Genomic DNA, 22,961 nt, shown 5'->3' with positions numbered 1-22,961 from the left:
TTTTACCTTTACATCTTTTCTGTTTTCTTTCTCTCTTTTCTTTATTTTTTTTAGTTTCCCTGTGGATAACACCATCAGGTAGCACCCGTACACTTTGGTATGTTTTGATGTTTGTCAGGGGCTTTATAGCACCCCACATTACGACAACAAAAGTCCGAACACTTCTTGTAAGTATAGTTCGGCACCCTGAATTTAGCATTATATGCATTGGCTCTGAATCATGTCTCTGATCAATAGCTGGGTTGTCCGGCTCCTGTGCTTGCTATCCTACATTCCGCTACGTCGGCTAGGGTAGTAAAGGGAGAACTACTGCGATTGTGCCCTGGTCTAAACCGGATGAGCACCTCAGTAGAGAAAGCCAAAAACTGACTGTCATGATGCGGCGAGAGCCGGTCAGCTGTTCGGAGGTCTCAAATCGTTGGAGGTTTTTCCGCATTTCGCGAAGGATTAGTACTTCCTGATCACGCGCTTACAGCATCCTGGTTCGTATACCAGGGGCTACGCCTATGTTTTATTATAAAACTCCTATGGCTAAGTGAGGGTGTTCAAGCCGTATAGTCTGGTTGCCTAGTTCGTTGCGCTAAACAACTCCTTCAAGGACCATACAATTGGATCAAGATTGTTTAGATACCATCCCGAACAGCTCCGTACTACCTACGTGAGGGCAGAAGCTGACGACTGGCCAACCCTCAGATTTCATACAACACGGACGCAAAGGAGGATACAATTAAAACATAATAAAAATTATATTACAAAGCGGATTTGTTTTCATCATACAAGGGAAAATATGAATGTATTTATTCGAGAATAGCATCCTTCCCGCACTGCGTTGCTACAAGTCGAGATCCCTCCAGGACATCCGCAAAATATCGCTTGGGTGTGCGGTGCTCCTTGCCCTCCGGCGGCCCCCGGGCCACCTCGGCGGCATCCATCTTCGCCCACCACATCTTGCAACGAGTGAAGGCCATGCGGGCACCCTCGATGCAGACTGATTGCTTGACGATGTCTAGCCGCGGACAAGCCTCCACCACCCGCTTCACGAGGCCAAAATAACTGCTAGGTATAGCTTCGGCTAGCCATAGTTGGATTATTAAATCCTTCATGGCCAGTTCGGCCATCCTGTGCAGCTCGACCAACTGTTTCAGTTGATCGGCAAAGGCCACCGGATGTTCTGGCACAGCATACTGCGACCAGAACAGCTTCTCCGGAGAATCCCCTTCCCTAGCTCGGAAGAACTCCGCAGCATCGGATACACTGCGCGGCAGATCCACAAAAGCCCCTGGGCAGCTCCGAATCCGGGTTAGTAAAAGGTACTTCCTCTCCGCATACTTGCTTTGCATGTTAAACGCCTTACCCACTGCGATCTTCTTCGCCTCCTGGATCTCCTGGAAAGCGTCTCAGGCCTCATTCCGTGCGGCCTCCACACTCTAATGAGCTTTGGTAAGTTCGGCCTCTCGAGCCGATGCCTCGCGCTCCAAGGCTTCACACTTCTTCACCATGTCCTGGAGCTCCTGCTGGACCTCGCCGACCCGGGCCTTGAGCTTCTTAAGGGCGGCTTGCTGTTGGACATCCGTCCCCTCGACTTCGGCCAGGGCCTTTCTCAGGGCCTCGACCTCGGTCGTCGCTTCTATACAAATAATAGCATTTTGGTCATCGCATATCATTTTCTTCTTTTCGAATATATAACAGATTATTGCTTACCTTGCTTCTTCTTGAGTTGCCGCTTCACTTGGCTCAGCTCTCCCTCGGCCTCTGCCAGTTTTTGCTTCAATCCGGAGACTTCGGCAGTATGCGAGGCCGCGGCCAGCAACGACGCCTGTAGTAAAGAAAAATTTAGTTAGTTTCCTGACGTCGGAGATTGATCCTCTATCCGTTTTTTTCTTTCCGACCACAGGACAGTGTCTCAGGGGCTACTGCCTACATTGGGATTCTCTCCTATTGACGTCACTTACCTCAAAACCTGTCAGCAGGTTGCCGCAGGCCTTGGTTAGTCCGCTCTTGGCGGACTGAACTTTTTCAATCACCATGCCCATAAGGACACGGTGCTCATCCATAATGGAAGCGCCTCGCAGCGCTCCTAGCAGATTGTCCGGTGCCCCTGGTTGGACAGGGGCCACCGGCAGAACATGCATCCCCCCTTCTTTCGAAGGAGGGTGCGTGCTGGATTCTGGAGCCGCCTCGGTCTCCGGAATTGAGTCCGGTTGAGGGCTGAATTGTATACGGCCCTCCCCGCTAGTCACCAGGGGGATTGGTTCCCCTTGGTGTCCGGCGACGGGGGTTACGCCTTCGGGCTCCTCATTAGCCTCTCCCCCGCTGGGAACAGTCCTTCAGGATAGCACCTCCAGATTATCCCTGTTCTTGGGGGAGTGTGCGGCTGGCGAGGAGTCGCTGGCCATCGCCTTGGAATCCAGCGAGCCTCCTGACGAGGATCGCGGAGGGCTATTGTGGGCCGGACTACAATAACATAATCAATCGTCTCAGCACAATAAAGAGGGGAAACTTCATGGTCAGATAAGGAGTTAGTACTTGCCATGCGGCCCAAGACTTAGCGCGGGGGCGTCTCTCCGGACTGTCCTCAATGTCCCATGCATAGTTATCCGTGAGGGAGCCCTTCCCCCTTTTGGGCGCCTCCGCCTCCAGAGTTGCGGAGGCTGCCCTCTTCTTCCTCCCCCCATCAGGGGGAGAGTCGCTCTCCTCCTCCTCCTCATCCGCGTTGTCTTTGGCAGCAGGGGAATGGGCCTTGTCTCTAGACTTCGCGTCCGAGGTACCCTTCCAGCGGAGGCCGCTCCGGGCCCCCTTGGCCTTCCCTATGGCCTTCTTCTCTGGTGCCTTATAAGGTGCTGGCTCCAGCATCTTTGCTAAGCGTGGGATGACTGGCTCCTCGGGCAGGGGATCCGGACACCGGATCTGCTTCACCTTCTTCAAACAGTACTGAAAAAGCAATGGTAATGGAAGCTTAGATATCATCCTTGAAACAAGCAAGGAAGGGATGTGTTGAAAACAACATACCTCATTGGGAGGGTGATTTATGTCGTGACCCCGGTCCGAGCCAGTGGCCGGCGGTATCTCGTTGCCCTTGAAAAGCAACTTCCAGGCATCTTCGTGAGTCGTTTCAAAAAGCCTCACCAGGGTATGGTGTTTCTTCGGGTTGAAATCCCATAGAGGACGGCTTCGGCTCTGGCAGGGAAGGATTTGGCGCACCAACATCACTTGGATTATGTCGACAAGCTTGATGTCCTTATCGATCATACTTTGGATATGCGTTTGTAGTGCAATCAGCTCGTCCGACGAACACCAGTTTTGTTGGATTTCGGGTTCCGGCAGACCCTTGAGGTTCGAACACTAGGGTGCGTGCAGAGATTTCGCCTTCTACCTACCTGCACCCCACCGCCACGCTAAGATCTAATCTATGGAAAGAACAGCACAAGAGACACAAGGTTTATACTAGTTCGGGCCACCATTGTGGTGTAATACCCTACTCTAGTTTGTGGCGTGGTGGATTGCCTCTTGGGCTGATGATGATGAGCAATACAAGGAGGAACAGCCTCGCGAGGGTCTGTTCTTGGCTCGGGCGATGAACTGCTAGGAGGAGTTCAGTCACCCTTCTCTCTCTCTGATCTGATCTGATCCGATCTCAGCTTGTTTCTAGATGGGCCGATCCTCTCTACCCTGGGGGTGGCTAGTCCTATTTATAGGCAAAGGCCCTGGGTCTGTTCCCAAATATTGAGCAGGAAGGGCACCAACAATTGGCCATTTTTAAGGGGAACATCTGGTACACTTATCCTGACTAAAGTTGGTCCTTGCCTGCCAAACGCTCTGGTAGCGACGCTGGCTTGGGCTCCACAATGACTTCCTCCCTGCCGTTGGGCTGGTCTTGGTCTTGTTGCACCGAAACGGGTGCCTTTTCTTGATGCTCTCGCCTGCGCTTGCTCCCTTTGCACCAAAGAGGAAAGGAGGACACTGCGCGGGCTGGCGCCCGCCTGGCGCCCTTGGTCTTCATGGCTTGCGTGACGGGCACCTCGTGAGGTACCCCACCTTGTTCTCTCCGCCTCCTCGCGAGCCAGCCTGATGAGGCCGTGCCTGAGGAAGCTCCGTGTCGTCCGCCCCCGCGAGGCTTGGTGTAACACCCCGGATATAACTTTCCCTATTTGTACTCCAACTCTTGCCGTTTCTGGTGTTAAGTTATATTTATTTCCTCGGGTTCGGGTTTTGTCTCCGTGTGTTGTTATCATTGTCCTGCATCTCATATCATGTCATCATGTGCATTGCATTTGCATACGTGCTCGTCTCAGGCATTCGAGCATTTTTCCCGTTGTCCGTTTTGCATTCCGGCACTTCGTTCTCCTCCAGTGGTCATTTCTAGCTTTCTTTCGTGTATGGGGATTAAAAATTTCCGGATTGGACCGAGACTTGCCAAGCGGCCTTGGTTTACTACCGGTAGCCCGCCTGTCAAGTTTCGTATCATTTGGACTTCATTTGATACTCCAACGGTTAACCGAGGGACCGAAAAGGCCTCGTGTGTGTTGCAGCCCAACACCCCTCCAATTTGGCCCAAAACCCACCTAAGTCTGCTCCATCATCTAGATCGTTCGATCACGATCGCGTGGCCGAAAAACGCACCTCATTTGGACTCTCCTAGCTCCCTCTATGCCTATATATAAACCCCCCCCCTCCTTCAAATTCACGGTTCCACTCTTCCCCTAACCCTAGATCCATCCACCGCCGCCGCCGGACGTGTCCGGGACGGACCGGACGCGTCCGCTCCGCCGCGCCCAGCCTCTCCCGCGCCGCCACGTGGCCACAGCCGCCGTCCCCGCCGCCGCGGCCCGCCAGGCCCAGGGAGGGCCCCCGCGGCCCGAGCCGCCGCGCCGCCACCTCCCGGCCCGCGCGCCGCCGCCTCCCGGCCGCCGCCTCGCGCCGCCCCGCGCCGCCGCCTCGCGCCGCCTCGCCCGGCCGCCGCCACCGCCGGCCCCGGCCCGGCCTCTCCTCTCCACTCCGGCGACGTCGGCGACGAACTCCAGCGTGAACAGTGCGCGCCGGCCCCGCCTCGGATTCCGCGCCGGTCAAACCCTAGATCTGGGGTTGTTTTTTTACTAAGTCCCTGATATTCTTAGTCCATATGCACATGTTCGTAGCCCCGTAACTTTGCATCCGTAGCTCCGATTCATGCAGATAGCATATCAAAATGTTCACCTCAGAGAGTACATCATTTCATTCCATTGCATCATTTTCATTTGAGCTCATCTTCATGCCCAAAATTCTGTTAGAAGAGGGCTACTTGAGTTAATTGTCAGATCTGCTACTCCGTTTAGCACTTTTGTCATTTTTGCCATGATTAATGTGTGCATGCTATGCCCATGAGTTCTACATATGTTTTGTTAAGGGTTTTGCCATCTTTCCAGATGTGCAACCCATGTATTTTTGTGATGTGTGTAGTGACTTGTGCAAGCTTGCAAAGTGGTGCACTTGATAATTCTGTTTTCAGGGACTTAGTGATTTCACAAAGTCCTGGAGCTGTTTATCTCATGATGCCATATGTTCTTGTTGTTTCCTAGTGATCCGTGCCTCTTTTGAGGATGATTAGTAAGGATGTTTTGTTAATATTGTACTGCTCTATCCATACATGTCTTTTTTTGCATTTATGGAGCAGCCTAGCTTGAGTCAATCGAGCTCTACTTTTGCTACTTCGTGAATCTGGGCAGATTGTCAACTTGTTTGCAATTTTGCCGATGTTGTTGTAGTTGATTCATGCTTGCTATGCCATTGTTCTTGCCATGTCTAGCTTTCATTTTGTGCCTTCTTGATGGGTGTATGCTTGTCTTGCCATGACTTGCACTCTAGTGAGTGCATCGAGCTCGTAAACATGCCTACTTGGGTTATATTTCAGCATGTGCCAGTTTTCACCAAGTCTGAAAACTGATTATGTTTTTGCTATATTCACGTGCTTGAAATTGTATTTTCGGATCCCTTTTGGCTCAAGGTCACTAAGGTACTTTTGTTAAGATCTTTGAGTAGCTCCATTCCATGCTTTACTTTGCCATGTTCAGGTCCTGTAGCATGTAGTTTTCATGCTCCAAAGAGGGCTACCTGATTTGAAATTCCAGACAAGTGTTAATTTCACTAAGTCTGAGATCTGTTTGTCATATGCATTTTTGCCATGCTTGTTTGAACCTGTTAATGGATGAATTGGCCATAGCTCAGTGCTAGACTTTTGTTAAGCATCTTGTGTGCATCTCTGCCATGTATTTTTTTTCATGTTTGGGTGCTGTAGCATGCTCATCTCATTACATTTAGATGCCTACTTGCTGTAAATCGCAGACCGATGTCATTTTTGAATCGCTTGCCATTTCCAAACCGTAACTCCGATTCCGGCGTTCTTTATATCGTTTTCAAGCGATTTCATCTCATCTTTCCAGTGGCACACTTGGTTTTCCAAGTTGAGTCTAGTTTCATGCATTTCCTGTCATATCTTGCTTTTTGCATCCCGCATCGCATTCCGCATAGCATACCATCTTTGCATTGCGTTGTTTGAGTTTGCACGTGGTTGATTGTATCCTTGTTGCTTGTTTGTCTTGTTTGAGTAGAGCCGGGAAACGAGTTTGCTAACGAGGAGCCCGTTGAGTTTGCTTTTGAGGATCCAGTCAACTCTGACAACTGTGCAGGCAAGATGATCATACCCTCAAAATCACTACTATCTTTGATATGCTAGTTTGCTCGCTCTTTTGCTATGCCAATGCTACGATGCCTACCACTTGCTTGCAAGCCTCCCATTTTTCCATGTCAAACCTCTAACCCACCTTGTCCTAGCAAACCGTTGATTGGCTATGTTACCGCTTTGCTTAGCCCCTCTTATAGCGTTGCTAGTTGCAGGTGAAGATTGGAGGCCGTTCCTTGTTGGAACATCTTTTATTTACTTGTTGGGATATCATTATATTGCTATGTTATCTTAATGCATCTATATACTTGGTAAAGGGTGGAAGGCTCGGCCTCTCGCCTAGTGTTTTGTTCCACTCTTGCCGCCCTAGTTTCCGTCATATTGGTGTTATGTTCCCGGATTTTTGCGTTCCTTACGCGGTTGGGTTATAATGGGAACCCCTTGATATTTCGCCTTGATTAAAGTTTTTCCAGCAATGCCCAACCTTGGTTTTACCATTTGCCACCTAGCCTTTTCTTTCCCTTGGGTTCTGCAGACTCAAGGGTCATCATTATTTTAACACCCCCCCGGGCCAGTGCTCCTCTGAGTGTTGGTCCACCTGTCAGCTACTGGTGGCCACCAGGGGCAACTCTGGGCTGGCCTACCTGTACCTAGGACAATCTGAGTGTGCCCTGAGAAAGAGATATGTGCAGCTCCTATCGGGATTTGTCGGCACATTCGGGCGGTGTTGCTGGTCTTGTTTTAACCTGTCGAAGTGTCTTGAATTACCAAGATACCGAGTCTGATCGGAACGTCTTGGGAGGAGGTCTATTCCTTTGTTGACCGTGAGAGCTTGTCATGGGCTAAGTTGCGACTCCCCTGCAGGGATTTGAACTTTTGAAAGACGTGCCCGCAGTTATGGGCACATGGGAATTTGTTAATGTCCGGTTGTAGATAACTTGAACCTTAACTTAATTAAAATGAATCAACTGAGTGTGTTACCGTGATGGCCTCTTCTCGGCGGAGTCCGGGAAGTGGACACGGTGTTGGAGTAATGTTTGCGCAGGTTGTTCTCTAGTTTCTCGCTCGCGCTTTGCCTCCTCTTCTCGCTCTCTTTTGCGAATAAGTTAGCCACCATATATGCTAGTCACTTGCTGCAGCTCCACCTATATTTACCTTGCCTTACCTATAAGCTTAAATAGTCTTGATCACGAGGGTGCGAGATTGCTGAGTCCCTGTGGCTCATAGATTACTATTACACCAGATGCAGGGCCTGATGATTCCGCTCTAGGAGACGCGTACGAGCTCAAGTGGGAGTTCGACGAAGACTCTCAACGTTACTATGTTTCCTTTCCCGATGATCAGTAGTGGTGCCCAGTTGGGGGTGAACGGGACCGTTGTCGCATGTTGGGTTATCTTTTATTTTGGCGCCGTAGTCGGGCCATGAGCGTTTGGATGATGTAATGTTATTTATGTCCTTGATTGACGTGGCGAGTGTAAGCCAACTATGTTAGCTCCCCTTTATTATTTATATTACATGGGATGTTGTGAAGATTGCCTAACTTGCGACATATGCCTTCAATGTGATTATGTCTCTAAGTCGTGCCTCGACACGTGGGAGCTATAGTCGCATCGAGGGTGTAACACTTGGCCCCTCGCGAGGGTCTTGGGTCTGTGTTGATGAAGATGGGCCGCGCTGGGCCCCCTTTGAGCCACGCCGCAGGCCGCAGGCAGGCAAGTCTGGGGACCCCCGTTCCTAGAACGCCGACAGTAGCCCCCGGGCCCAAGGCGCGCCCGGACTTGGCCGTGCAGGGAGGCGAAAGGGCAAGAGCAAAGCGCCGCAGGCCCTAACAGCCTGCGGCCTTGGGCACCGCGTGGCGGTTGATTGGACGTGGGCGTCTCCACTTCCCCACGGCGCCTCGGCAACTGCACGGATCGAACAAGTCCCTGCATGCAAAGCGGGTCATGATTACCTGCGATCGTGGAGGTCGTCGGTTGGCCTTCGCCGGCCATAAGTACGTAACGGAACGCGCCCTTCCAATCCATCTCTTCTTGCTTCTCCTTCTTCCCAGTCCTTGCTCCGTCTTGCTGCGATGGCTCCGATCCGCCGGTTCTCGGCGGCAGAGAAGGGAAAGGCTCCCCGGGAGGAACCAGACCCGCTCCCGCCGAAGAAACGGCTCGCCCTCTGCCGCCGGGACGAGGGGGCCCATCAGGTGGCGTCGAGGCCCTGGTGCGTGCGGCCACCACCAGGGTTCCCGCTTCCCTTGTACGCCTACATCGAGGGCTCTGAAGGAGTCGATGCTGATCGCCACGGGCGGCGCCGCCGTCGGCGCCGACGGGTCACGAAGGTGTGGGTCGTCCCCCCTGGGGTCCACACCGAGGGCTCCTCCCAAGAGTTCGTGCTCCACGCCGCCATGCCTCCTCAGTCTTGGATTCGCCTTCCTCCCTTCTTTGCCTCCATCATCCCGCAGGGAGAACTCCTGGAGCTTTGGCTGCAGCACGTCGGCTGCAGCACCCTCGTGACCGAGGCAGAGGTCGAGGTCGTTGCCCCGGGCGAGGTCTTCATGACTAGAGGCTGGGGCGAAATAGCCCGGGTTTGCAGGACAAGAGGCGCCTTCGTGATCCACTTGGAGTACGACGGTGCTTCGGTGATGTTCTTCAAGGTCTTCGATGCGAACAGGCACTGGCTGGAGTGCTACCCCGGGAGAGGTGGTCGGGACCCTGCTACGGCGAGGACTAGGCCCGTCGACCGCTCCCTTGGTAGCTCCTCAGGCGGCGGAGGCATCGGAGGATCCAGCGACTCCGACGAGCTCTTCGCGACCCCATAGACGAGCTACGACAGCTACAAGCCCCCGAGTCGGCGCCGCTCCTAGAGCAGGGCGGGCTCGTCAGGCCGTCGCCGACTCTGATCTGGATGGGGTTGGCGTTGGTGCTTGACGGCCCACTGTTGATGATGGCGTCTTTTGCAGGGGCGCGTGTAGTTAGCGTCCTTTTAGGATCTGTTCCCTGCGAGGAATCAAAGACGCGTCCCGTGGGGGCTTGTAAGGTGCCTGTGATCCTGTTTGTTAATATAACCCTTGTTGTAGAATTGTGCGAGTTGCTCATTCCGTCTTAGCTCAGTTCTCCCTTTCGAACCTCACGAGGGCTTGGTGCTCTGCGCCGATAGGTCCCAGTCCCAAGGCGGCTTCAGCCGTCGCTGGTATGCCAGGTCGCGATGCCGTGGTCAAGGCCAGGAGATGAGCGACCCAGGGTCCAGTAAGAGTCCCTGAGTCGCGATGCTCAGGAGGTCCCCTTTGGCGCTCAAGCAGCCATCGTTCGGTGAGAAAGGAGAGCGGCATTGCTAACACGGGATTGCATTAGGTGCGGGGATGGTGCCACGGTAGCTGGTGCTTCCGGGTGGTGACTTATCTCGAGAAACAGGGACCGCTCCCTGGTGTGTCGCCGGGTCCGTGCATCGGCAGGCGTGAGGTTGCTCGGCGAGGTCCTCGCGTGTCCCTCCCCTCTCGCCTTTGCTCCCCTTTCTGCTCTACATCCTCGGGTCCCAGCCCTCTAGCGAGTCTCAGCCGTCGCTGGTATGCCAGGTCGCGATGCCGTGGACAAGGCCAGAGGGTGAGGGCTGGAGAGCCAGTAGGAGCCCTGAGTCGCGATGCTCAGGCACCCCCCCTTTAACGTGCAAGCGGTTCACGCGGATGAGAGTGAACGAGACACCGCAAGGGCCTCGCTTGACGCAGCTCCTTTAGGAGATCCTGTAGACCCATCATAGAAAGAACGAGGGGTTGCCATGACAATTCATAGTCAGCCGTTGGTTGCTTCCTAGGGGCGATGAGGCACTGAAGGCTTGACGAGGTGGCGCCATGCGGGGCTGCCGCGGCCAGAGCTCAGCCATTCAGGTTTGTCGGTGTTGCAGGGACGGACCCATGCGCAAGCGCCGTGCCGTTTTGGGAGCAGCTATGTCAGTTGGCGTCAGTTGAGCAGGCAACTAGGTCAAACACATTAGCCGCGAAGGAGTGGAATCATTCAAATAGATGCTGGGAAGGCGGACATCACTGGGTCAGGCCCGAGCGACTTGGGGATGATGCAGCCCGAGGGGCGCCCCCAACAAAGTAAGCTAACAACATGAAATAAAAGGGATACATGCCGCAGGGACGGACCCACGCGGCCTGGGAATAATGCAGCCTTGGGGGACGCTCCCAGCTGGAAATGAAACTTGAAAGATGTCACCTGATAATGTTGAGGACGAAGCAGCGTTGGTGTAGCAGACTCGGTGGGTGCGGAAGCCGATCCTCACGAGCCCCCAGGCCCAGGGGCCTCGGGAGGCTCCGGAGGCGCTGGTGGCTCCTCGCGGACCATCTCCATCTCCGCCAGGGCTACGGAACGCCTGGCCTCTTGAGCCTCCATGATGCCCCTCATGAGGCGCTGGTACGTGGCAGCCGCGCTCGGCAAGCCGTAAGGCATGCGAACGTAGCTGTGGGGTGGACCTTCGCAGCGCCCCACTCGCGAGGGCCAGAGGCTCTCCAGAGAGGTGACTCGATTGAGCCCTGGTATGTCGATGCAGACGCGCAGCCCACCATCCTCGCCTGGATGGGGAGCCACAGCTGGTAGGCGGCGGCCGCCTCTCATGACTCTTGACTCCTGTAGCTCCTGAATGGCCTTGCTGACGAACTCCTGAGGGTCTGGCCCTCCTTGCCTTACTCCTTGAGGGAAACGTGCTTCGAAACATGCCTCCATGTGGTGCCCAAGCGCCTCCCTCGTGACCTTAGCCAGGTCGGTGGCCCTCCAGGGGAGAGCCCCCGAGCCCTGCCTGAGGAGGGCGCGCTTTCCTATGCGATGGAAGGAGGTTCCCCCTGGGCAGGCGCGGGCCCTGAGGGGCCTGCCTCCTGAGGAGCCGGGCTGGACGATGTCTTCTTCTTCTTGGGGGTGGCCCCGGGAAGCCTCCTGCTTCCGCGATCCGGGTCTTCCAGTGATGCGGCCTGAAAGGCTCGTTCTAGGGAACACACCGCGTCCTTCTCTTCACAGGGCACCGTGATGACTCCGCCACTTCCTGGCATCTTGAGGACGTTGTAGCCGTGGTGAGTTACGGCCATGAACTTGGCCAGCGCTGGGTACCCAAGGATGGCGTTGTACGGCAGGCGAATGTGAGCGACGTCGAAGTCGATGAGCTCGGTGCGGTATTTGTTGCGTGCCCCGAAGGTGACAGGGAGGCGGACCTGCCCAATCGGGACCGTGGAGCCATCGGTGACTCCGGAGAAAGGCTTGGTTGGCTGAAGCTGGTTGTAGGGCACTTGGAGGTTGTGGAATGTTTCCACGGACAGGACGTTGAGCCCTGCCCCGCCATCGATGAGGGTCCTGGTGACCAGCACGTTGCTGATGATTGGGGAACAAAGCATCGGGAGTACTCCGGCCGTGGCCGCACACTTGAGCTGATCCGCTGAGCTGGACGTGATGGCGCACGCCGACCACCTGAGAGGGCGCGTGGCTTCGAGCTTGGGGAGGACTGCATTCACTTCGCGGGCGAACTGCTTGAAGATGCGTTGAGAGGCTGGGGCTTGAGCCCCGCCCAGGATGCAGGCGATCGCGCGCGGCTCCTGGAAGCCCCCACCCCCCTCGTCCTGATGGCGGTCCTCGTTTCTCCTTGGTTGCGGCGGCAGCGGAGGGAGGCCTGTGTTGCCTTGCGGGCGATCCTCGCGAGGCTGATCCCTCCAGTCTCCCTCGCGAGGCAGGTCTTGCCAGCGATCCTCGCGAGGTCGATCGCGCCACCCCTGGCGCGGGCAGCGGTCTTCCCAGCGTCCTGCGTTCCTTCCTCCTCCTCGACCGTAGCCCCGGTCACCGCGGTCGGGACGATGGCCGATCCTTCCTTCTCGCACGGCTCGGAGCTCTTGACATTCGTTGGTGTTGTGGGTGTGGAGGTCGTGGTACACACAGTACCGACTGCCCTTGGAAGATTCGGGCTGATCTCTGCCTTGCTTGGTGTCTGGTTCTGCCGCGAGCACGGCAGCCCCCTTGCGCTTCACATCCTTGGCCTTGGGCTTCCTGTCTTCTGGGTCTGCGGCAGGCAGCTCGAGGAGGGAAAGACGCCATTCCTCAGCCCTGGCACACTTGGTCGCCAAGTTGAACAGCTCCAAGGAAGTGCATAGGTCTTCATGCATCGCCAGCTCCTCCTTCATCTTGACGTCGCGCACGCCGTCGGAGAAGGCTGAGATGATGGCCTCCTTGGTCACCTTGGGAATCTTGAGGCGTGCGTTGTTGAAGCGCTGGATGTACTTCTGCAGGGTCTCTCCGGGTTGTTGCTTGATGCGGCGCATGTCGCTCACGGCGGGTGGCCGGTCGCGAGTACTTTGGAAGTTGGCGATGAAGCGGGTGCGCATCTTGTCCCAGGAGGAGATCGTGCCTGGAGCTAGGTTCAGGAGCTAGGTGCGGGCCCCGTCCTTGAGCGCCATGGGAAACCAGTTCGCCATGACCTTCTCGTCTCCGTTGGCAGCTTCGATGCCCGGCTCATAGAGCTGGAGGAACTCCGCAGGGTCGGTCGTGTCGTCGTAACGAGGAGGCAGGTCTGGCCTGAACTTGCCGGGCCACGCGACGCTGCGTAGCTCGGTGGTGAAGGCACGGCAGGATGATGTGGCCACAGGAGGCCTTGGGTGACGGAGAGCTTGGTCTTGCAGGTCCCCATGCGCTATAGCTAGGAGCAGCGCGGGGTCTTGACGTGCGGGAGCAGGAGCATGGCCGCGACGTGCTGGAGCAGGGAGCGCCCGGGCAGGTTCTTGCGGGCGAGGGACTTCTTGGCAGCTCTACTCTTGCCGCGCTAGCACCTGACGGAGTGGGTTCCGCCCAGGGGCCACGCGCCTTGGAGCCTGGGCGCCTTCTTGAGGAGGAGGCAGCTGGGGCGCCCCCGGAGCTTCGTCGCCCGCGCAGGGTAGGGTGCGGTGCAGCGGAACGGACGGCGCAGGAGAGCCCCCTGCGGCGCGGACGAGCTCGGCGACGCGGTCGAGCCATTCTTCGTAGACGTCGTCGACGGGATGGTAGCGCAGGAGCTCATTTGCCGCGATGAGCGCAGCTCAAGCCTCCATGGGTGCGCGGAGCGCGCGGTACAAAGAACCAGCTGGGGTGAGCGAGGGAGTAGCGGTGCGGCCGTCTTGCCGCACGGACGGATGCTGAGACGACGCTTGCTGCTCGTTTCCCGCCGGGACAGTGGCGGCGTTCACGGCAGGTGACGGGGAACGGCGAGGACGCCCGCCGACAGGAGCCGTCTGGGCGACGCGGGAAGCGAGAGCGGCTCGGCGCGGGCCCGACGAGCGTCAGACATGGACGCGATGGTCGGAGGAGAACGGGGCGGTGGAAGACGAATCCCCGCGCACCCCTACCTGGCGCGCCAAATGTCGGATTTCGGGTTCCGGCAGACCCTTGAGGTTCGAACACTGGGGTGCGCACGGAGATTTCGCCTTCTACCTACCTGCACCCCACCGCCACGCTAAGATCTAAGCTATGGAAAGAACAGCACAAGAGACACAGGGTTTATACTAGTTCGGGCCACCATTGTGGTGTAATACCCTACTCTAGTTTGTGGCGTGGTGGATTGCCTCTTGGGCTGATGATGATGAGCAATACAAGGAGGAACGGCCTCGCGAGGGTCTGTTCTTGGCTGGGGCGATGAACTGCTAGGAGGAGTTCAGTCACCCTTCCCTCTCTCTCTGATCTGATATGATCCGATCTCAGCTTGTTTCTGGATTGGCCGATCCTCTCTACCCTGGGGGTGGCTAGTCCTATTTATAGGCAAAGGCCCTGGGCCTCTTCCCAAATATTGAGCAGGAAGGGCGCCAACAATTGGCCATTTTGAAGGGGAACATCTGGTACACTTATCCTGACTAAAGTTGGTCCTTGCCTGCCAAAGGCTCTGGTGGTGACGCTGGCTTGGGCTCCACAATGACTTCCTCCCTGCCGTTGGGCTGGTCTTGGTCTCGTTGCACCGAAACGGGTGCCTTTGCTTGATGCTCTCGCCTGCACTTGCTCCCTTTGCACCAAAGAGGAAAGGAGGACACTGCGCGGGCTGGCGCCCCCCATTGCGCCCTTGGTCGTCATGGCTTGCGTCACGGGCACCTCATGAGGTACCCCGCCTTGATCTCTCCGCCTCCTCGCGAGCCAGCCTGATGAGGCCGTGCCTGAGGAAGCTCTGTGTCATCCGCCCCGCGAGGCTTGGCCACTCGCGAGGGTCTTGGGTCTGTGTTGATGAAGATGGGCCGCACTAGGCCCCCCTTTGAGCCACGCCGCAGGCCGCAGGCAGGCAAGTCTGGGGACCCCGTTCCCAGAACACCGACAAGTTTGGGCTCTTCTCGACCCAAGAGGTGAGCTGCACAGGGGCACCGGAATTGAATTCAGCAGCCGTGGCCTAGGTGGCATCGTGGGGTTCGGTGATGTAGAACCATGGCTTCTGCCATTCCTTGACAGGTTCCATGAATGTGCCTTTTGGCCAGGAGACTTTGGTGAGCTTGCTCACCATGGCGCCCCCGCACTCTGCGCGTTGTCCGTCCACCACCTTGGGCTTCACGTTGAAGGTTTTGAGCCACAGCCCAATGTGGGGTGGATGCGGAGGAAGGCCTCGCACACGATGATGAACGCCGAGATATTGAGGAAGGAGTTCGGGGATAGATCGTGGAAGTCTATCCCGTAGTAGAACATTATCCCGCGGACGAAGGGGTGGAGTGGAAACCCTAGCCCGCGGAGGAAATGAGGGATGAACACTACCCTCTCGTTGGACTTCGGAGTGGGGATGATTTGTCCCCTGGCAGGAAGACGGTGGGCGATTTCCTTTGCCAGGTACCCGGCCGCCCGAAGCTCGACAATGTCCTCCTCCTTAACTGAGGAGGCCATCCATTTTCCTTAACCTCCGGATCCGGACATGGTTGAGTGCTTTCTCGAGACAGGGAAATGCGAGCTTGGGCGTTGGAGCTCAAGAACGAAGAGGCAGGAAGAAAGCGTGGGAGAAGAAAGGGGAATCTTATCTCCTTATAAGGGCGGTGAATATCGAACGCCCCCCCCCATTCACCTTAAAATTTGCCTACTCCCAAGGGCTGTGTAAACGGCGTGGTTGGGTTGCCCACGCCCGTATTGATGAGAATCCCGAAATAAGGGGACACGATCTCTGCTCTGACAAGACATGCCAATGACTACTGCGTCTCGAAATGTGGGGCGAAAAATGGTTCGAAATTATGACCAGACAGGCGTCGCGTCGCATTACTAAAGTTGTCAGCAGATTGGACTTGTGTGTTATTATATTCTCTCTGTGGTTGTGTGAGGTGTGTGTTACAGGTCCGGACATGATCAATTCATCTGGAGACTACTCGGGAGTTCGGAAGGAGGAACCCGCCTTGCAATGCCGAAGACAGCACTACGCGCCGGATACCTTGTCATTGAAGCCAGGTTCAGGGGCTACTGAGGGAGTCATGGACTAAGGGGTCCTCGGGCGTCCGGCCTTTCATCTATGGGCCAGACTGATGGGCTGTGAGATATGAAGACCGAAGGTTGTACCCATGTCCGGATGAGACTCTCCTTGACGTGGAAGGCAATCTTGGCGAACAACTATGAAGATTCCCTCTTATGTAACCGACTCTATGTAACCCTAGATCCCCCCCGGTGTCTATATAAACCAGAGGGTGTAGTCTGGAAAGGATATACTCAATACCTTAGTCATACAAGCTAGACTTCTAGGGTTTAGCCATTACGATCTCGTGGTAGATCAACTCTTGTAATACTCATATTCATCAATATCAATCAAGCAGGACGTAGGGTATTACCTCCATCAAGAGGGCCCGAACCTGGGTAAAACTTCGTGTCCCCCGTCTCCTGTTACCATCAACCTTAGACACACAGTTCAGGACCCCCTACCCAAGATCCGCCGGTTTTGACACCGACACCCACGTCATGGACAGAGGCCGCAGCTCGCATGCCTCACTGACCGATTTTCTCACGAAGATCGCCTCGCCCGCAGCCCCTTTCTTAATCAAGACCCCCTATAAATAACGCCCCAATCCTTCTCGTCTGATTTTCTGAAAAAACTCGATCTCCCATGTCCTAGAACTCTGCCTCGATCTCGCCAAAGTTCCATCGGCAGAAGCTACTGTCGTCGCTCGATTTCTACACCGCCAAAGGTTCCTTAGCACCCTGGCCCTCTTTTTCTTCCTCCCTCGAACCTCTGCATCTCCCTAACCCTTTTTCTATCACAAAGTCGCACGGGACCGAGCTCCCCAAGATCTCCCGAAGTTCGCCGACGCCGCCCCTACTCCAGCCATCCGCTGTCGTCGCCACCGTCGTCCTCGACCGACGTGGCCTCCATCATCGGACGCGCCACCCTGCGTCCAGCCTCCCCGAGCCTTTTCCCGACGCCGAAGAGCACTGGAGCCGCCGCCTCTTTGCGTCCGACGCCGCTCCGCTGCTGTCTTCTTCCCCGCCGGTGACAGCATCACTTTAAGATGTCGTCACCATCTCCCGTCCGTCAGATCTTCTAGCAATTGTCCCGATTAGATCTAAGTTTTGTTTTTTTTTCTTCAAATCATTATCTTTTATTTTGCGGGCATTCGTTTGTTTAGCCCCGCAGCATACACCCCTTGGTCGTCCGATCTGTAATATACGCTCTAGATTAGATCGAATCTGGATGGTTATTTTTTTAGTTTATCGGTTTATTTACGGTTTAGACTAGACCGGCCAGATCGTTTTTTTAGCCCGTACACATTTTTGTTAAAGATCAGCCGAGCGCGGTTTAGCGTTGGATTGCCCACCGATTAGCCCAGTAGCAGCCTCACACGTGCACTTGCCCGTTTAGATTTTTTATTTTAATTTTCATTTTTGTTTCAAAAACAGAATAGTTCTGTTTTTAAAATTTTAATATATTTTATCTTTTAGATCCAAATTGAATGATTCTTTTCGCATTAGATTCAAAAAAAATTATGTTTGTGCACTTGGATTTCAAATTTGATTACTTTTAATTTGAATTTGATGAAATTTGTTCAAAACACTAATTTGGCCATATCTTGAGTTTTATAAAATATTTGTGATTAATTCTTTTTGCTACTGTTTTGTTATTGTTTTGTCTATCCAGTAGCATATAGTGATTTATTTTTTGTATATTTTAATTTAGGGTTTTAGGAAAAACAGTATTGTTTTAGTTCTAGTTTTGTTTTAGTCTTTTCTTTATAGTTTTAATTGTTTTTAATTTATTTGTTTTGTCACTTTTGATAAATTTTTGTTTTGTTTCTGTTATAAAACAATAGACAATTGTATTCTTATTTTAAAAATATATTTTCTTTACTTTTGTATGAAAACTTGTATAGGTCTTAGTTAGAGTTTTATAAAATCTTTTTATTTGCTACTAAAAGTTTATAAAAAAATACTTTCTATTAAATTAGTTATTTTACATTTTATTTTCTGTTAATTTATTAGTTTAGTATTTCATTTTATGTTAAATTTTTATTTAAGGAAAAAGCTATTTCGTAGTTGTGAAGTCATAGAGTTTTCTTTCGTGTTTCTTTATAGTTTTCTTTGAACTTCTTTTTGGACTTTTATTTTGGTTTTTATTATTGATTTTCCTTTGTTGATTTTGATGAATTTCATTTTGATTTCTTTAAGGATTGTTAGAATTGCTTTCTAGAATGCTTGCTTATATGAGTGTTATGTCTGTTTAATATAGATTTTCAACGGAGTGACGAATAGTTCTACCAAGTAATTTCTGAGAGCGTTATTATCGTCATCAACTTACTAGGTGAAAGTGCAACTATCCTTGGGTAGTTTTGGTAATTCCTATCAACATATAGCTCATTGAACTAATACTCTTTCAAGATGATCATTTCAAAAAGTTCAATGATTGGCATGGCTTGGACTAGGATTGTGGACCCCTCAAAATGCTAAGGACACATATTGGCTCAAGCTCAAGACTCTACATTTTCATTTTAGTGATCCAAGATCACATTGAGTCCGTAGGAAAAGCCAATACTATTAAAAGGGAATGAGGTGTTGTTTAATGGCTTGCTTGCTCAAAATGCTTACTGATATGCTCCAAAAACCCTCAACCACTTTCTCATATCCACATATGTTCCAAACCAAAAGTCAAACTCGGCCCCACCGATTTGATCTATCCGGCGCCACTAAGTTCATTTGACATAACCGTACCCAGAAACCCTAATCAGTTCGGTCTCACTGATAGGGATCTCGGTCTCATCGAGATGGGATTGCAAACTCTCTGTTTCCCTTCGTAACGTTTTGGTCCTACCGATATGAGCGACCAGTCCCACCGAGTTCACAATGCAAACTCTCTATTTCCTTTTCATAATGTTTCGATCTCACCGAAATGAGCGATCGGTCCCACTGAGTTTGCCTGGCCAACTCTCTATTTGCCTATTACAGAAATCGGTCCCACCGAGTTTATGTGATCGGTGTCACCGAGATTACGTTATGTACCCAGTTGACATGCCGGTCCCACCGAAAATCCTAACGTTCACATTTTGAACTAAATCATGTGTCCGAGTTTGAGTATTCGGTCCCATCGAGTTTGGTAAATTGTGTGTAACGGTTAGATTTTGTGTGGAGGCTATATATACCCCTCCACCCACTCTTCATTCGGGGAGAGAGCCATCAGAACGTGCCTACACTTCCACCATTCATTTTTTGAGAGACAACCACCTACTCATGTGTTGAGACCATGATATTCCAATCCAACCATAAGAATCTTGATCTCTAGCCTTCCCCAAGTTGCTTTCCACTCGAATCATCTTCCCACCATATCCAAATCAGTGAGAGAGAGTTGAGTGTTGGGGAGACTATCATTTGAAGCATGAGAGCAAGGAGTTCATCATCAACACACCATCTATTACCTTTTGGAGAGTGGTGTCTCCTAGATTAGTTAGGTGTCACTAGGGAGCCTCCGTCAAGATTGTGGAGTTGAACCAAGGAGTTTGTACAGGCAAGGAGATCGCCTACTTCGTGAAGATCTACCCTAGTGAGGCAAGTCCTTCGTGGGCGATGGCCATGGTGGGATAGACAAGGTTGCTTCTTCGTGGACCCTTCATGGGTGGAGCCCTCCGTGGACTCGCGCAACCGTTACTCTCCGTGTCTACATTGTGTTTGCTCCCTCTAAACTCCTCCCTTTTACCTTCATATGCAATGATTTACATTCCGCTGCTATTCTCTTAGACTTGCATGTGTAGGTTGATTGCTTGACTTGTGTTATCTTGCTAAAATATGTCAAAACTTAAAATTGGGAAAAGGCTAGATTTTTATTTGGTCAACTAGTCTAATCACCCCTCCCCCCCTCTAGACATACTTTCGATCCTACAAGTGGTATCGGAGCTTTGGTCTCCATTTGCCTTGATTTCCATAGCTTTGGTGATCATAGCCTTGGTTTCACAACCTAGGAGAGTATGGCATCTAGCGAGGGAAATTACCACCGTAGAGGTCCTTACTTTGATGGTACTAATTTTGCTAGTTGGAAGCATAAGACGAAAATGCATATTCTTGGACATAACCCCGCCGTTTGGGCTATTGTGTGTATTGGCTTGCAAGGTGAATTCTTTGATGGGAGAGAACCAAACCGTGAAGCTAACACGGAAGAGTTGAAGATGTCGCAATACAATGCTCAAGCTTGTGATATCCTCTTCAACGGATTGTGCCCCGGAGAATTCAACAAAATCAGCCGTCTTGACAATGCAAAGGAAATTTGGGATACTTTGATTGATATGCACGAAGGTACTGACTCGGTCAAGGAATCCAAATTGGATGTGGTTCAAAGTCAGCTTGACAAGTTCAAAATGAAGGATGGTGAAGGTGTCGCTGAAATTTACTCTAGGCTTGCTCTCATCACAAATGAGATTGTCAGCTTAGGAAGTGAAGAGATGACCGACAGATTCATCATCAAGAAGATCCTAAGAGCATTGGATGGAAAATATGATACCGTGTGCACATTGATCCAAATGATGCCCAATTACAAAGATCTCAAGCCAACCGAAGTCATTGGTAGAATTGTTGCTCATGAGATGTCACTCAAAGATAAAAGAAGAGCTTCACAACAAGTCAAGTGGTGCTTACAAAGCCTCATGTGATGCTCCTACATCATCAAGTGAGAAACAAACCTTCAATGAGGAATTGAGCCTAATGGTGAAGAACTTCTACAAGAGTAGATGCAAAGAAAGAAGTTCCAAGTCAAGGTCCTGCAATGACAAAATATCTTCTAGTCATGAGCGTAATTGCTACAATTGTGGAAGACCCGGACACTACTCAAATGAGAGTACAGCTCCCTACAAAAGAAGATAAGATTCACCCAAAAGGAGAAGTAGAAGAGAAGAATCACCTCCAAGAGAGAGAAGGAGTAGAGATGATTGTTATGAACGAAGAACCTCTCGCAGAAGCAAGGATTCGGAAAGGAAGGATAAGTCATCAAGGAGGTACACAAAACGAAGACATCAAGCTCACGTTGGTGAAAGGCTATCCGGCTCCGACTCCGACCATCACTCCGAGAGAAGTTATCACTCCGACTCCAGATATACTCAAGATGAAGGTGTTGCCGGTCTAGCACTTGTGTCAACCAACTCCTATGACATATTTGACTCACCAAATGAAGGAATCGGAAGATGCTTCATGGCTAAAGATCCAAAGGTATCACACCCCGAGTATGTTGATTTCAATAGTGATGAAGATGACTTGCTAGGTGATGATGATTTACTTGTAGACAACTCTAGTGATGAAAACTATAATGAAATTGCTATTAATCATGCTAATCAAGATAAAACAAATGACGATGATAAGAAAGAGATTGAGCGTCTAACTAAATAACTAAGCACTCTTAAATTAGCTCATGAAACTACCTTGGAAGATCATTGAGAGCTTTTAAAGACTCATGAGAAGCTACGCTTTGAAAAACTCAACCTTGAGCAAGAGCATGGGTTCTTAAAAGCAATCAATGATTATCTTCGCAAGAAAAGTTCTTCTTACATTGCCAAGCGTTTACTATTGTCTACTTACATGCCACAAGTAAAATCTAGCAACAAGAGTAAGAAAGATTCTTCTTCTAATAGTAACAATAATCTTGTTAAATCCAATATTGTTGCTTCTAGTAGTTCTCTTGATTCCACTAATGATTATCTTAGCCAAGTTACACTTGAGCAATAAAATAGCTTATTGAAGGGAATTATAGAGAAAGGTATTTACAAGAGCCTTGCCAGAAGTAAGCAATTTGAGGAAATTGTACGCAAGCAAGGAAGGCAATGGAGTCGAGTGGGAAGAAGATCAATACCCCAAGACGAAGTTTGTTCCTCGACAAAAGAAGTATGACCCTACTTCCTTCAAGGGGGCACAGGCTCAAGATGATCTCCCACCACAAGACCACAAGAAAAAGGCAAGGACAAGCTTCAAGAGGAGATTGATGCATTTGAAGAAGCTCCCAAGGCCTTGGTCAAGTGGGTTCCCAAGACTAAATCAAGTTCTACTTCATCAAGTACGACTACAACTCCAAGGATTCCCATCAAGTTGATGTGGATCCCGAAGAAGAAGAACTAGAGAGTTCTTGAGGGTGACTTCGCCAACATAATTCACTCATATCATTTTGGCGAGAACAAGTGCAAGCAACTTCCACATCTTGCACTAGTTCAAGGAGTCATAAACCCTCTTGTTGGTAAGACAAGGGGCAAGGTAACCTAATGCTTTCATGGACATCATCTTGTGTGAACTTCACTCTATGTCTATGGATATCCTTGTTTGTTCCTTGTGGGACTAACCCATGTAGGTATTGAAAGTGCAACTCACTCTAATGGATTGCTCCGAATGATCTACATCAACATTGAGAATCCACATATTCAACATCTACATGAAGTCACCATCGACAAACCCAAGGTTAGTTCATCCCTCTTAGGGGGGATATAACATCTAGGGGGAGCTTTAATCTAAGAATTGAGCTAAAGCAACTCTAATGGTGTGAACACAATAATGCTTTATGTAAAAGTGGTAACCCACTTGTGCTTAAACGATGAGTATGGCTTATGATCAAGTGTTCTCATTTGACTCCTAAGTCAATATACTCATATATAGAGGACCTAGTCATCGCCAATTGCTTGATAGAAGCTAGAGTGTTTGTGCATGATTTGCCCCATGTTTCATTTGCCATTTTATTGTGTGAGCATGTTGGTTGCATATCTTACTCATTCGAGGACATCCATTTATTGCTTTGATTTTTTGGCTCTTCTTTTGCCAAATGGATGGACAAGAACGCCTAGGAACTCCTTCTAGCTATCTATGCTTTTCTCATCTCAAACTCTATTCATGCTAGATCAGAAAGTTTGATCAAGTCAGATTTGAA

Source organism: Triticum urartu, chromosome 2A, assembly GCF_056163025.1.
Source record: "Triticum urartu cultivar PI428250 chromosome 2A, HENAU_Tu73, whole genome shotgun sequence".
Classification (NCBI taxonomy): domain Eukaryota; kingdom Viridiplantae; phylum Streptophyta; class Magnoliopsida; order Poales; family Poaceae; genus Triticum; species Triticum urartu.
Note: the sequence above shows the minus strand (reverse complement) of the source record.